The following is a 14,995-nucleotide window of genomic DNA, read 5'->3' on the forward strand; positions in this document are numbered from 1 at the left end:
TATCACAAACTTGCTTAAGATAACCTAAAAAAATCAGCGGCCATAGTTATGACAAAGTTTTAATTCAATTTTTTAGTCGATAGTTAATTTGCTATCAAACTGGAGTATCGATCGATATTGTTAGTCCGTTTATATTAAAAGTAACTATTTGAGAAATGTATCCAGTCTTCCAGAGGATGTTACATACATTTCCATTTATATAGATTTCATTCTCCTCAGTTATATGAGGAAATTCTTTATTTTCCTCATAATAGGAGAAAATAACAAGGTATAAAAATAAGTAATTTACCTTCTATTGAATTGCATGTATTATCTGTTCATTTATATAATTAGAACAAGGTTAAGTTCTAAAGGAATTTATTTATATTTTTTCCTTGTCATAAAACACTGTAAAACAATATGTGGAATTCTTTCAAGGTGGAAGACTCTAAAAGTTTTGATGGTTAGGTTGAAGAGATAATACGAGATATAAAAGGTACGTTAAACTGTGAGAGTCTGTTTTGAAAGCTAAATAAAAAAAAACTTCCAAGTGGTCAATGGCCTCTCAGAGTTTGGTCGGTCACAGCTGATAGCATCTTGGCTAAATATGGACGGAACTGTCTCCTTTTTAGTCTTTATAATAATTGCTTTTTAATACTAGATTATTAGTAAGTAAAGTAATTGCCAATTTTTTTCAGGTGGGGCTTTACGTCCAACTACCAAATTAGGTGTCGTGGACGGAGGCGACTAGCAAACATACTTTACTGTAAATTTCTTTTATTAACCATTAAATAAAATCCAAAGCCAAGACCGGGGGAATCGAACCCACTAAACCAACAATACATCTTAGCATTGCGGGTCTAGCCTATAACTGCCTAACATACTTTACTGTAAATTTCTTTTATTAACCATTAAATAAAATCCAAGGCCTAGACCGGGAATCGAACCCACTAAACCAACAATACATCTTAGCATTGCGGGTCTAGTCTCTTAACCGCTCGACTACCGTGGCGCCTTATTAGATTATTATATAGTTTTATTAAAATTTAATTGAACCATTTTGTGAAGGACTTAACAGGGAACCATTTTGTTCTATGATGGACTTTCTTTCTTTCACTGACGATCTTGAGAGAAAGCATTCAACCTTAACATGGGTTACATTATCAATCTGATTATCTTACTCTTAAATTTGAATCCCAAATGTATAATCTTCCACTTATCCACTTCGGAATCAGATTCTTAGCATGAGAAATTAGTATTCAATTTAGTTTCCCGGAAAAAAAGGCTAAACCCGATTCTTTGCTAGAAGAAAGTCTATAAAACTTTCACAGAATTTTACCGAAACTAACGCTCAAAAGAATGTACTAAATATTTTTGTGAGTAAAGGCGAGTAAAACCCCATTCACAAACTAGCGATAAAAGTCTCACCAGTTATATAGAGTGATGATAACAATAAAAAACTTTTCCAACAGAATGTACAGGTTCTAACGTGAGCTTTATGTTTGCTGGGGCCACTACGTGATCTGAAAGTTTCTTCATATAGCAAAGATCTGTGGGAATCATGTACGAGTATGATCAATTGGTACCAGTTTTATTGGCTTTACGTTTTAGAATGGTGCTTTCTTGTTGCATTGTACAGCTTCTTTTCGCAGTTCTTTAGGAGGTAATCCTGTAGCCAGCCAAGAATTGTCATAATGGAAAAGAACACTTCTCTGTGAGCTTCTTGCCGACTTCATGGTGTGTTTCCTTAAGAAATCTGTTAGCCACCAACGAGTAACCGGTGAAGCTCTTGGGAGTAGGTTGACTACATATTTTTTAATTTTTAGTTAAGGCTTCAAAACTTAAATTTTCAGTAGGTATTAAATGAATTTTAATAAAACCTAAGAAATGGTACCATAAACAAAATCACACCCCACGTCGACAGATCGATGATGTAAGTGGGGAGAGTGGTAAATATTTGATAACCTGGGCACCACCACACTCTGCCTTGGCCGTGCAAGAAGATATGAGTGTTGGCAGCACTTTCAGGTCAATAGGTACCACCTCAGTTTTAATGGCGCTCCAGGAAAAGAAGAAGAATTATGGATTATTATTGTCCCGTCAGCTAATTATTTCTATTTTTTTTTGAAAAATTTCGATTATTTGAGATCGATTGTTTGCGGCGCGTGGCCTTTCCGTTCAGGGCCCCGTACTTTCACTATCACTGCAATTTGTAACTTTTAATTACTTCCTTTTCTTCAGCCTTATTTACATGCTAAGCAAATTAAAAAATGATGTAGATTTTCTGTACAGTATTTTTTTTTTTTTTTTTTTTTTTTTTTTTTTTTTTTTTTTTTTTTGGCGCATCAACAGCTGAGGTTATTAGCGCCCGGAGCTTTTTCCAGTGCACTGCCGGCCTCCGGACAGTGTTCTCTCGTTACAGACAACACTGTCCATCACCGGACAGTGAGCTGTAAGAAGCTCCTAGGAAGAGAAAATCTAAGGGTCAGCTGCTGGATTCGAACCCGGAACCTCCGCGTGGGAGTCCAGTATGCTAACCACATAGCTAATCCCTTCCCTTTCTGTACAGTATTATTATTATTATTGAAATTGTTGGTATATTTCAGATATTTCCTACCTTATTTCAAAGAATGCAAGTTGTTTTAATAGAAGCATTAATTATTACTGGCTGAACGAAACAGATTTTATAGGCACCCCTAAATTAGTTGCTGTTTTTATTCTTTGGTAGATCGTTTGAGCGTTGCCAACACAATCATATTCCTTCATCTTCCTGTCTACAGGAACTACAGCCCATCAATGGGCCTTGGCCTCCTTGATCCGCTTCCGCCAGTCCTCTCTATGGCAGCTTTCCCCAATTGCGAATGTTCAGCATGTTCTTGGAGTCACCATCGCTTACACCATCAACCCACCGTAACCTTTGGGCGGCCAACTCTTCTTCTGCGCTGCACATTTTCTTCCATTACCTTTCTGGGCATCTCATTATCCTCCATTCTAATTACAATGGCATGCCCAAAGTAACCTACTTAATTTTACCAATTCTAACGATGTCCAGGGCCTGGAGTAGGTGTGAAATCAGCTCCACATTAGAGGCGCCTTCTCTAGGTTTTTCCATCTATTCGCCGAAGAATCTTTCTTGCAAAACCTTCATTAGTCATAAATTAGACAAAATTGTTTCTAGGTAAGGGTATATTTCTCTCTCTTAACACCTAACAAATGTCCCAGGCTCTCCAGGAAGTGTGATTACACGCCACTCTAGCTCCTAATGCTTCCCCCCGCATGTTCTAAGAGATAGCTTCCTCAGATCAGAAAAAAAAAACAAGCTCTCCAGCTAAGTTCTGGGAAGTCTGTGGGGCAATCTTCCTGGCTACTAAAACTTTTGTGGGTATCTTTAGCGCTTAGGGCTGAGTGGGTGGCTGCTGAAGATCATTCATGTTCCTGGAATGGTTAGTGAAGGCGGCATTCCTTTAGTTTAATTTGGATGTAGAAATCATTGTAGGAACGATGGAGTCATTCTCTGCGACTGCAGTAAGTGGTTTCTTTTTCATTGTGTTTATAAAAAGCTTTGTAGTACTTGTTGCCTCATTCCGTAAACATTAATTTTGGATGTCGAGTGATCTTGAGTTGCTACACCTGCTACAGCTTCTCTTCTGGTGGGAGAAAGAGATGGAAACTACCAAATATTATACACATATCCAGGACATGGGTGAAGCAGCCCGAAGAAATGTATATTAAAGATTACAATCGGTTGACACGGAATCCCTTATATTAGACTGAAAAGACAAGAAACAAATCGACGCTACAAACTTCTGGCAAAACGTTGAAATTAAATAAAAGACTTTTAGACGCCACGGTAGCCGAGCAGTTAGAGTTGAGAGCCGCAATGCTTAGATGTATTGCTGGTTTAGTGGGTTCGATTCTCGGTCTTAAGCCTTGTATTTTATTTAATGCTTAATAAAAGAAATTTACAGTAAAGTATGTTTGCTAGTCGCCTCCGTCAAATGACACCTAATTTGGTAGTTGGACGTAAAGCCGGCCTGAAAAAATAGGAAATAAAAGACAATTATACCTTATTAGTAAGACCAATACGTTCATCAGGGTTTGGGAATCGATTAAATCGTCCCTAACTTTCTATGTATCCAGTATTGCTTCTTCGGTAAATACTTCGGCCAATTCTTAATGCTCTTACCTCAAAAATCTCTCTGGTAATTTATCTAGCTAAAGCTCGTTTTTTTTTTTCCCCCTCTCTGTCTCAGAACACCTCTACAGCTGCTCATCTCTAATTCTAAAATCGAACACCTTGCTGGAAAAATGGCCTCGTGATCAATTTTGATCATGGATAATGGCACTAGATGGAGATTGTCTTCACCAATCCAACCACAATCCTTGTATAATGTTTCCATGTTATCAACAATTTAATACAAGTCAATTAAAACACTTTTTTTTTTCTTTTTTTTTTTATAGAAAAACTTAATACAATATTTTAATACACAATATTTTTATTGTAAATGAATGTCTGAGAAAAACAAAACACGCTGTAAAATGAAACAGCTGGTTTGCAGAAAACAGGAAATAAGCCGGCCGAGATCTGTTTGGTCATTCCCTTGTTTATGACCTCCGGCTTGACCGAGGCTATCAAAGCGCATACCATATTAGTAACTTTTCCATTTAAGATTTTGTTGCCTTCAGTCTCAATGTTTTACTTCATTTTAAAATATTTTCCCCAGTGTTGAAATACTAATGAATTAATTAAATTCTAAAATGATTTTTGTAAATCTAATAACCTCCTTAAGCTTTTTTTTTTTTTTTTTTTTTTAATTATTATATTTAAAATACAAGATTAGCAGTTAGCTATAGTTCGTAGGTGAGAATATAAGAAGACTAAATGTTCTTATAAAAAGTAGGTCGGCGAATGTTAAATCGACATGTCTGCTGTAGCTAATATGGCTTCCTTATTGATATTTTTTTCCAAGATAGGAAGTATTAGTTTTTTGCAAGAAATTTTTATTCAAGAACCTTGCAGAGCAGCAACTCTCTGCAAGTATTGAAAGTAATTTTGACTTTTTTTTTTTTTTAATTTTGGTTATTTAAAGATTCTTTCAATTTTAAAGATTTCTTAAAATAAATAACTGGAAATTATATATATAAGTGTCTTCCGCTTTGATCTCTGATCTTTGCTTCCGTTAATAGGTTTCAGTTTAGTAATTATTGAACAGGAAGTGCGATTTAATTGAATTGTTGTGACGAAAAAGGGGCCCCGTTTTATTTTATTTTATTATTTTTTTAATTTGTGTATGAAATTCGCGTATAAAGACCTGTCACTTTACTGCGAGACAATTAATTCCCTTCTAAGACGGCTCAAATGCATTTCATGCTTAAACGGTTAATCTCATCAAAAAATGGTAGAGGAAAAATTTGTTGTCAGTCACCTCTAGTTTCAGAATATGTGATTTGATTTTAGATTCCTGCCCGCATACGCGGCTGACGCGCGACCAAAAGTGAGGGTTCGCAGTTGACCCCCCCCCCCATTTGCATATACACACTTTTAAAGAGTATAAAAAGTTATGAAAGAAACCGGAAACCCCAATTCGATATCTTCAAAATTAATGGTGCTAGGCCATTTCAAAATCTGGTAATTATTAATCATATTTCAATTTTTTAACTTGTTATCAAAGAGAAAGAAGAGCACACGATAGGTCATTTTTATGTATTTTTTCATCCCCTTTCTACTAAAAATATTGCCAAGACAGTGAAGCCAGTAGTATTCTTAATATCGTGAAATAAGTAGTTTTCCGAGTGATTTTTCTAAGAAAACGTCAAATGTTAATAGCTTTCGATGTTCTCAAGCATACACAAAATGGCTAAAAATTAATTTTACATCTGTTACAAACAAGAAGGTTTAATAATTATTTGGTAATTTTGGGAGATTTGCGTTTAATTACCAAAAAAATTGGAAACCTCCTGCCACATATTTAAGTGATCAATATCTTTCATATAAATGATCAAACTTATTCCTTAATTTAATAATGCACTTTACTCAACTTGTGAAGCGTGTACTGTGCCTTCAAAGGTGCCTCCTCTGGCATTAGATGTAATGTCTTCAAAAAAAAAAAATTAATGCGAAGTGACTCAAGAACAGTGGAAAAAATGACGTTGGCCAATACGTCATTGAACTCCACTTTAGATGTACTACATACTGTAGGCCTATGGACATTACTTACTGGTTCACCCTGTATCTAATTTACATTAGAATAACAGAGGCACAATCTTTCTGTCCAACCCTCCTGTAAACTAAAATTTTTACGACCCATGACCACTCTGGGTTTCAATTCCCGGAAACTTACCTCTGGTTTAATTTCTATGCAAATTCAGAACTGTCGATGACAGCCAACGTCTTACTTTTTTAATAAGACAACATTACTGTAATAATTTCAAAGAATAAGCCATGATATTCTCATCAGTGTATCTTTTCTCTCTTTATATAATTATCTATTTCGATAAATTTAATAGATTCGGTGACTAATCGAATGAATTTAGTTAGTTGATCATGGTCATTGTGTTCGAAGGTCGCACGATTTGTGATCGTCATGAAATCCCCCATCATCATCATCATCATCTTCTTCTTCTTCTCACTTTCCTTATTTCGACGCACCCACCTTCCTGGAATATAAAACATAAATTCCAAGTTACAGGAGGAAAAATAATCGATTAACGATAAAAAAAAAAAAATATACAAGTCAATCCTTTTACTGGAAGGTTATCATATTGTTATTATTTTATAAATTTCAATAACTTGACTGACCAGTTTTTTTACTCTTTTTTTTATAGTCTACTTGGTTTATTTCCTGTATGTAGACATCCTGTTGCAGAAAGCAGACAAAGGAAGTTCCAATTTAATATAATAAAAAAAACAAACTTCCGTTAACAGTATTTGTCTTTCTTTATTTAACTACCTATACTTACAATAAAATTGTACAAAGTTTACTTGTTAAGCTTAAGTGAAGTATAAAGTAGACGTTGTCTTATTGTTGGAACTGGTCCAAATCATTCAAATACTATGGCGCTTTCCACGGACGGTCAGTCAGTCGTGTCTTCTCTTACAACAAATCGTCTTCCACCACCACTCGGTAGATCCTCCATTTTCTGTGTTCACTCGCCGCCCATTGACCGTCGCTTAAGATTTGGTTGATAAATTCAAATAATTATATTTAATAATATTTATTAAAATAGATGTTGTCATATTGTTGGAACTGGTACATATAATTCAGTCACTTATTGTCTTGATTAATTTTCTTTTTTGAGGAATCCTTATAGCCTAATGAGCAGAATTTTTTTTTGGCCATTTCCGTTTATTTTCATTAGATCTTTTCTCTATCTCGAAGTAATGGTACTTTCATGCCTAGCATCTTCTTCTTCTTCTTGTAGCTCTACACTCCCAGTGTGTGGGCCTTGGCTTCTCTAATAATGTCACACTGGATATTCCTATCTCTTGCTTTTCCAGTGAGTTCCTTTTCGTGCCCGTACAAACAAAAATGTGGGCTTTAAGTTTTCTCTTAAGTAGAAATAGAATTTCTAGGTAAAAACGGGTACCATTTTTGGAAATCAGATTTTGAAAAGTTGTAATTGTCAGAAATTTCTGGATTATGGAATCACACACTATGGCTCTCTTCAATGTTAATCCACGGTGAAAGCATTCCTTTTCAGCGTATTCCATAATCCAGGATTTCTCTTTGCAGATTTTACTAAATTGTGAAACAAAAAAAAAATATTGATCTATAATGGGGCTATTTGATACACTTTTCTAGTTTAGGAGAACTATAGGATTTTGGTCGGGATGGTGATGTGTGTACTCAAGTAGATCGTGATAAAGACCTCTATGACGTCATTTCATTTGAATTGATAATTTCACCATAGTAAAAGTAAAAAAAAGTAAAATAATTGCCTATTTTTTCAGGCGGGCTTTATCTCCAACTACCAAATTAGGTGTCATTTGACGGAGGTGACTAGCAAACATACTTTACTGTAAATTTCTTTTATTAACCATTAACACGTTCGCGGACGGCCTGAATTTAACTAGGGTATTGATATGAGCACCCTCCGTAAATGCAATTGCCAGGTTTGTTAGATGAAATTGGACAAGAGGTTTTTGATACATCTTACTATATAGCACCAAAAATATATAAATAAGGAAAAAAATAACTGCATTAGCAGTACTGTTTCATATTGCTCAATTTTACAATCGAAAGAGTCAGCTACTGCAATTGCAATTAGACTCATACAATAATCACTGCAAATGCAGTAGTGACCCACTAGAACAAAACGAAAGTACTGCATATGCAGTAGCCGCCCGCGAACGTGTTAAATAAAAAGGCCTTTAGACCGGGAATCGAACCCACTAAACCAACAATACATCTCAGCGTTGCGGGTCTAACCTATATAATCGCCTGACAAACGTACTTTACTATAAATTTCCACTATTAACCATTAAATACACTCATATTTCTTAGCTAGCTCTGCTATAGATTTAAGCACATAGATGTTAGTGGAGAATATTATCTCTTCGTAATGGACATACCATTATTATACGTTCGAAATCCTCCTCCTCATTGTAATCTACGCAAAGAGGAGGAAGACAGAGAGGAGCTCACGAGGGCCCAGACTTTTATAAGTCTCCTTGTTAGGTGGTCAGGAAGAGATCTAGATGAAAGGATTTTGAGCTACAGGATTTGCGTATGATTGCTGGTTGAAGTGGAGTTTCCTGTATCCGGTTTTGGATACAAAAAGACAACCATTGAATAAAATCCAAGGCCTAGAACAGGGGAATTGAACCCACTAAACCAACAATACATCTCTACGTTGCGGGTCTAGTCTCTAACCGCTAGGCTATCGTGGCGCCTAGATTTCACCACAGCTAATTATTTATTAACTTGTTGCTATAATTGGGAAAAAAGGGCAGAATTTAATTTTTGTGAAGATCACATCATGTTATGCCCAAGTTTTTAAAGATAACATGGAAATCATAAAATAAACGGGTGGAAAATAAATTTTAAAAAGAATCTTTACTCTTCCAAAAATAATTATTCAGACATTTTTATGGCATTAAAAGAGAACATCTTCTTTTTTTAATATTAATAAATTCTCTATTTTAATAATTCAAGAATAGCAGAGTTTTCCTTGAAAACCTCACTAAATTTTATGGAATCCAAAAAAAACAAAAAAACACTAATGAATGGAAGGGAAACAAATAACATCATTGCATCTGCGCTACGCCATATTGTGTGTATATCTGTCTGAAGACGACCTCGTCTTTTCTTCTTGTCACGCTCTACAAAAAATATATAAAATGGAAATTTATGTATCTCTTAAGAATTTTTAACTACCTATAAATAATAACTAATCTTGTTTATTAAAAAGACTTTAAAAAATAAATAAGAAATAATTTAATAAATAACTCTCTACAAAACTATGGCAGATCAGTTACCTGGACAACCATGGTTTAAGGGAACTGTCACTAATAAATGGGTTGTTACGACAATAAGCAGGCTGAGAGCGAACCATGTGATGTGTGGATCGTATCTACACAGGATCAACAAAAGGTCTTCCTCCTCTTTGCGTAGATTGCAATGAGGAGGAGGATTTCGAACATGTAATAATGGTATGTCCACTTTATGCACCATTTCGCTACGAAGAGATAATATTCTCCACTAACATCTATGTGCTTAAATCTATAGCAGAGCTAGCTAAGAAATATGAGTGTATTTAAAAGTTATAGCCGAATTAGAATGAATGGAAGAAAATGATTAGAGAAGGATTACGTGATTTTAATTTTGGTTAAGCTATAAGGATGGCAGGAATATAGAGAGTACTGCTCCATCCATTAGTTGTAAGGTTTATGTAAATAGTTGTATATAGTAGAGGGATGAATGTGTGAAGCGAATGTATATATAAGTAAGAATGGAGAGTGAGTGATATTCTAGTGATAAGCACCTAGACGATGCTGGCTGTTTGGCGGAAGCCAATGCCAAAAAAAGGAAAAAAAAACTCACGCATCCTCTTTTTTTTTACTGCAGTAAGTTTGTCAGTTCTAAGTTACAGAATTACTGATCGTAACTTAGCCTCCTTTAAACCTTGTATAATTTACTAAAGTAAATGTAAAAATTTAAAATTGGTAGACTTCTGTAGGAAAAATATTTACTTCTGTTTTACTTTAGTTGGTAGTGGCGATCATGTTGGATTTCCGATTTCACCGAAACATCCGTTTTGGAGGTTTTCGAGAGTGAAAAAGTTAGGTTTTTACCATCTGGTTCTTCATTAGTTTTCTCGGTTTACCAAGAAATATTTCTACCGAATTACGTAATAAAAATAGTAGTAACACTTATACTTATCATTGCCAGGAACAGTATCACTTTTCTGGGAACAAGAAGGAGCGATAACCAATATCTTGACACATAATTTCTGAGTTATGGTATTTGTAGCACGTGTACATAGTGCGTTAAGTTAAAAATTAATTGAAGATAATTTAATTATTTACTCAGGTTTTACGAAATAACTTCTACAATTTTGTCCCCCCCCCCCTCCAAAGAAAACAAGGATAACACTGTTAGGTGAAAACGGAAGGAGAGGTTACTCCCCAGTGGTAACACTCCAATACGCTGAACTATTTTGGTAAATTCCCTTAGCTAGAGAGGAGCTCACGAGGGCCCAGACTTTTATAAGTCTCCTTGTTAGGTGGTCAGGAAGAGATCTAGAAGAAAGGATTTTGAGCTACAGGATTTGCGTATGATTGCTGGTTGAAGTGGAGTTTCCTGTATCCGGTTTTGGGCTACTATGTACTTCTACAGTTGAATTTCTATTTTATTGCTTAATTTAGGCGCCACGATAGCCGAACGGTTAAGATACTAGATCCGCAATGCTAAGATGTATTGTTGGTTTAGTGGATTCAATTCTCTGTCTACAGACCTTGGATTTTATTTAATGGTTAATATGAGAACTTTATAGTAAAGTATGTTAGGCGGTTAAGAGACTAGACCCGCAATGCTAAGATGTATTGTTGGTTTAGTGGATTCGATTCCCCTGGTCTAGGCCTTGGGTTTTATTTAATGGTTAATAAAAGAAATTTAGAGTAAAGTATGTTTTCTAGTCGCCTCCTTCCACGACACCTTTGGACTTCAGCCGGCCTGAAAAAATAGGCTTTACTTTACTTTACTTTACTTTACTCTTATCGCTTAATAGTTTGATAAAAAAAAATTTGGTTCAGATGCCATCAACGAAATATCACTTTGCAAAGCAGCCTTTTTACAACATTTTCTAACTGTACATCTTGAAGAATTCGGTTAATTAATAATTGAGGTAAGAATTGTTTTTAGTCTCTTTCACAACCAAGAACATCTTTGTCGAGTTGATTGTGTTAACTGGCTTTTCGAGATGTCTTTCTTTCCATCTCTCTCTCTCTCTCAATTAGTACATCTCGAGACGTTAATTGCTTTAAATATGGAGACACCAATTTGTAACTTACATTGGGGGCTGTACTGTCTCTCTTTTTTATGAAATTCTTAACCTCTTTATTAGCGCCATCTTTTGATGCTAATTTTACTACTAGTTTTGGGGGGAATTTGTTATAACAGCGTTCAAAATAAGATTTACCTACCCTGCTCTACAAAGAAGCTGACTTAGTAGCATTAATATTTTTCACTTATTGTTATCTTGGCTGCCTCGTTTCTTAGATACTTGCAAGTCTTTCTGCATTGCATTAATCACCAGATCTGTTTGGCAACCGACTGACTCCAAAATATTTATTGCCAATGGCTGCCTTGAAAGTCGGTACTTACTTTCAGTAAGATAATAAGTTTTTTCGTAGTACTTAACCAAGCATATAACTTTTTATTTTAAATAATTCTCTGGTAAATACTTTTTAAGGCGGTCCTGGCGGAGAGGTACGTTAAGCAACTCTCTAAAGCAGGGGTAGCCAACCCAAATGATCTGGTGGACCTCTTAGGAGATTCAAAATAAGCCTACGGGCTCCTTATAAAATTATATGTGCATCTATTAGATTAGACCCATCAGGTTTGGCGGAGAAAATTCAAAGCACAATTATTATTACTAATATTGTTTTAATAATTATTCATACACACAAAAGATAATATAATAATGACAAATATGAGACAGTCGAATAATATTTAATTTAATTAATTAGTGAGATATTTGTTTCTCACCTCTTTCACTTATCTGTTGCAAGTAGATTGCAATGCGCGTATTTGCACAACATAATTGATGTTGCAGGTTATCGTCCGTTCAAGTGCGATTAATGTTTGTTGAATCTCATTTTCGGAAAAATGATTCGCAGGTATGAGCTGTGAGCCTTATATCTCATCTAAAAAAATACAGCTAGAAAGTTAGCATTGTGTACCATTGTAGAGATAAACGAGTACTATAATTGCCCATATTTACAAAGAGATAACAATAATAGAAAAGGAGATACAGCAATTCGAAATTTAAAGGAAATACAAAACTCTTAAACTTTATCACCTAATATCCCTGATAAAAATACTGCTAGAAAGTTGGAATTCTGCACAATTGTAGTGGTAATCGAGTACTATAATTGTTCATATTTGCGCAAAGATCACACCAATAGAACAGGAGATACAGCAATTCGAAATTTGAAGGAAATACAAAACCCCAAACTTTCAGCGTTTTTCTGCATATTTGTTAAATCTGATCTTTAAACCAGAGTAGATTTCTTTTAATTACTTCCCTGGCCAAGATTTTTGGATATCTATCCTAAATATTTATATTTATCCACAATTTCTATCTGCCTCCCAACTTTATCCGCACTTCTTCCTCCTAATGAAACTTATTCATTTTTTTTTTTTTTACAAAAATTTAAATTATATATTATAAATTAAAGATCTTTGGTTGATCTTGACATCGTGCTCCCGATTTCTAGGGACAATCTTGGCACCCTGTATGTAGATCATGGTATTAGTTTTAACTTACCATGTTTGTATTGTTTGTTACAGAACTGTACACAAAGAAAGATAGAAGACAATACCTAAAGGCACCTGCGTTAATTTTGATCAAAAAAGAGATGGTAAGAATTATATTTATTTATCTGCGGTATGCTAATCTTATGATTAATTTTATTTTTATTAAAGAAAATTGCCAGTCACTTTTATAACTTTCCGTTCGAACAACAGTCAGACATATTGTCATAGAGCCCGCCTTTCCCCTCTACTTTTCGTCCTTCTGTCAAAATTGTTACATTGTCATTGCGTTTTTTTTTTCAGTTTTCATTTATGTATTTATTTATAAAAATTTATTTATTTATTGTGCAGTTATCTATGACCTCTGTTCATTTATGGACATAAAATTTGAAATATTCATTTATGTTTCGAGCGTTTATATATAATATCGTATCGTTAATATCGATCGTTTCCAAGTTATTATCCGAATCATTGTTTTTCCCGAACCATCCAGCTCTGTACCACCTCTGAATCTCTTCGAAGTACATGGTTTATTCAATAATATTTTTGGAAAACCAGTTTTCATTAAAAGGCGGCAGGGAACATACCTGAAGGATTGTGCACACCTAGAATAAATCTTCATATTTAAGGTCTGTTGAACACTTTAAAAACTGTCACTTCCATTAACGATTACACATTTTACAAAACAGAGCGTGTATACGTTTGCACTTAATTAATTAGATTTAGAAAAAAATAATAATCCAACCTGCAAACTCTAGCTCAACATTCATGAAACATTCACCTACCTCACAAGTAGCCATATTTACTTTTTCAGATGATCTTATTCTTAGTGAGATAGTGTAAGTAAAAAAAAAATATGATAGTTTGACCAATCAGAATCTAGAACTTTCATGGCGTTGACGCCCACAGCCACGCCCACAGTTATTGGATTCCAATAAACTTCTAGCTGAAATTTGTAAGCTTTATAGCTGAATCTAGAACTTTCATGGCGTTGACGCCCATAGCCACGCCCACAGCCACGCCCACAGCCACGCCCACAGCCACGCCCACAGCCACGCCCACAGTTATTGGATTCCAATAACTTCTAGCTGAAATGTGTAAGCTTTATTTATAACTGATAGTTATAAATATAAAAAAATGGATATAATCGTTCATTGTTCAATTTATATTATTATTTTTCCAAAAAAGGAACATTTTAAACGGGCAATTTAAAAAAAAAAGAAAAAAAAAAACGTTTTTAGAATGTAACAACTAACTGTAGATAAAGTCAAACATTATTAGAGGTCGTATTCCACTTTTACGTCACAATCGTTTTTTGTTTTGTTTTTTTAAAAATACAATTGTTAAAAGGATCTTTAAATAACTTTAAATAATTTATCCTTTATTAAGGAACAATGAATCACCATTTGTGTAATTTTATTCCCATCGTTTAATCTACTTATATACTACGTAATTCTTTACTAAAAAAAAATTATTTTTAGTTACGCTTCATTCATTTTATTTTTTTATGCCACAAAGTGTAATTTAAAAATATTTTATCAATTAAAATTAAAATGGGGTCATTATTATTGTATGTTTTTTTTCTTAACTAAAGTTGAAAGTATTAATAAACTACTTTCTAAAATTACTTCTTTTTTTTTTTTGTAAAAAAAAGCCTCCTTGAAAATTTTAATGTGTCGAAACTTTCTTTTTCACTGAACTTTGCTTAATTGTCTGGTTTGTTCCAGTTTGAGTCATCATTTGCACTTGACTTGCATTATAAAATAGAGCTTTCTGACGAAAACTTCACCTTAAAAAAAAAAAAGTTTTGTATATTTCAAGAAAATTTTATTGTATAAATTTGGAGTAAAAGGGAAGTAGATTTGTGAAAAGTAAAAGTAAAGTAAAGTAAAGTAAACCGCCTATTTTTTCACTTTATGTTGGCTTTACGTCCAATTACCAATTAGATGTCATAGACGGAGGCAACTAGCAAACATACTTTACTATAAATTTCTCATATTAACCATTAAATAAAATCCAAAGCCTAGAGACAGGGGAAA

General features: G+C 34.3%; 1 protein-coding gene across 4 annotated transcripts in view; it reads left to right on the forward strand.

The window, feature by feature from the left end:
* Positions 1-14,995, forward strand: part of LOC141450811 (E3 ubiquitin-protein ligase RNF144A) — a 146,774-nt gene that overhangs the window by 23,755 nt on the left and 108,024 nt on the right. For 3 of the 4 annotated variants that reach the window (XM_074121647.1, XM_074121645.1, XM_074121662.1), the window contains exon 2: positions 12,993-13,063. The exons of the other annotated variant lie outside the window; for it this stretch is intronic. The gene's annotated coding sequence lies outside the window, so the exon portion shown is untranslated. The remainder of the gene's footprint in view (positions 1-12,992; positions 13,064-14,995) is intronic. 4 annotated transcript variants of the gene reach the window in all.

The sequence above is a fragment of the Rhodnius prolixus genome, unplaced genomic scaffold (assembly GCF_049639745.1).
Source record: "Rhodnius prolixus isolate KJV_2025 unplaced genomic scaffold, Rpr scaffold_1, whole genome shotgun sequence".
Classification (NCBI taxonomy): domain Eukaryota; kingdom Metazoa; phylum Arthropoda; class Insecta; order Hemiptera; family Reduviidae; genus Rhodnius; species Rhodnius prolixus.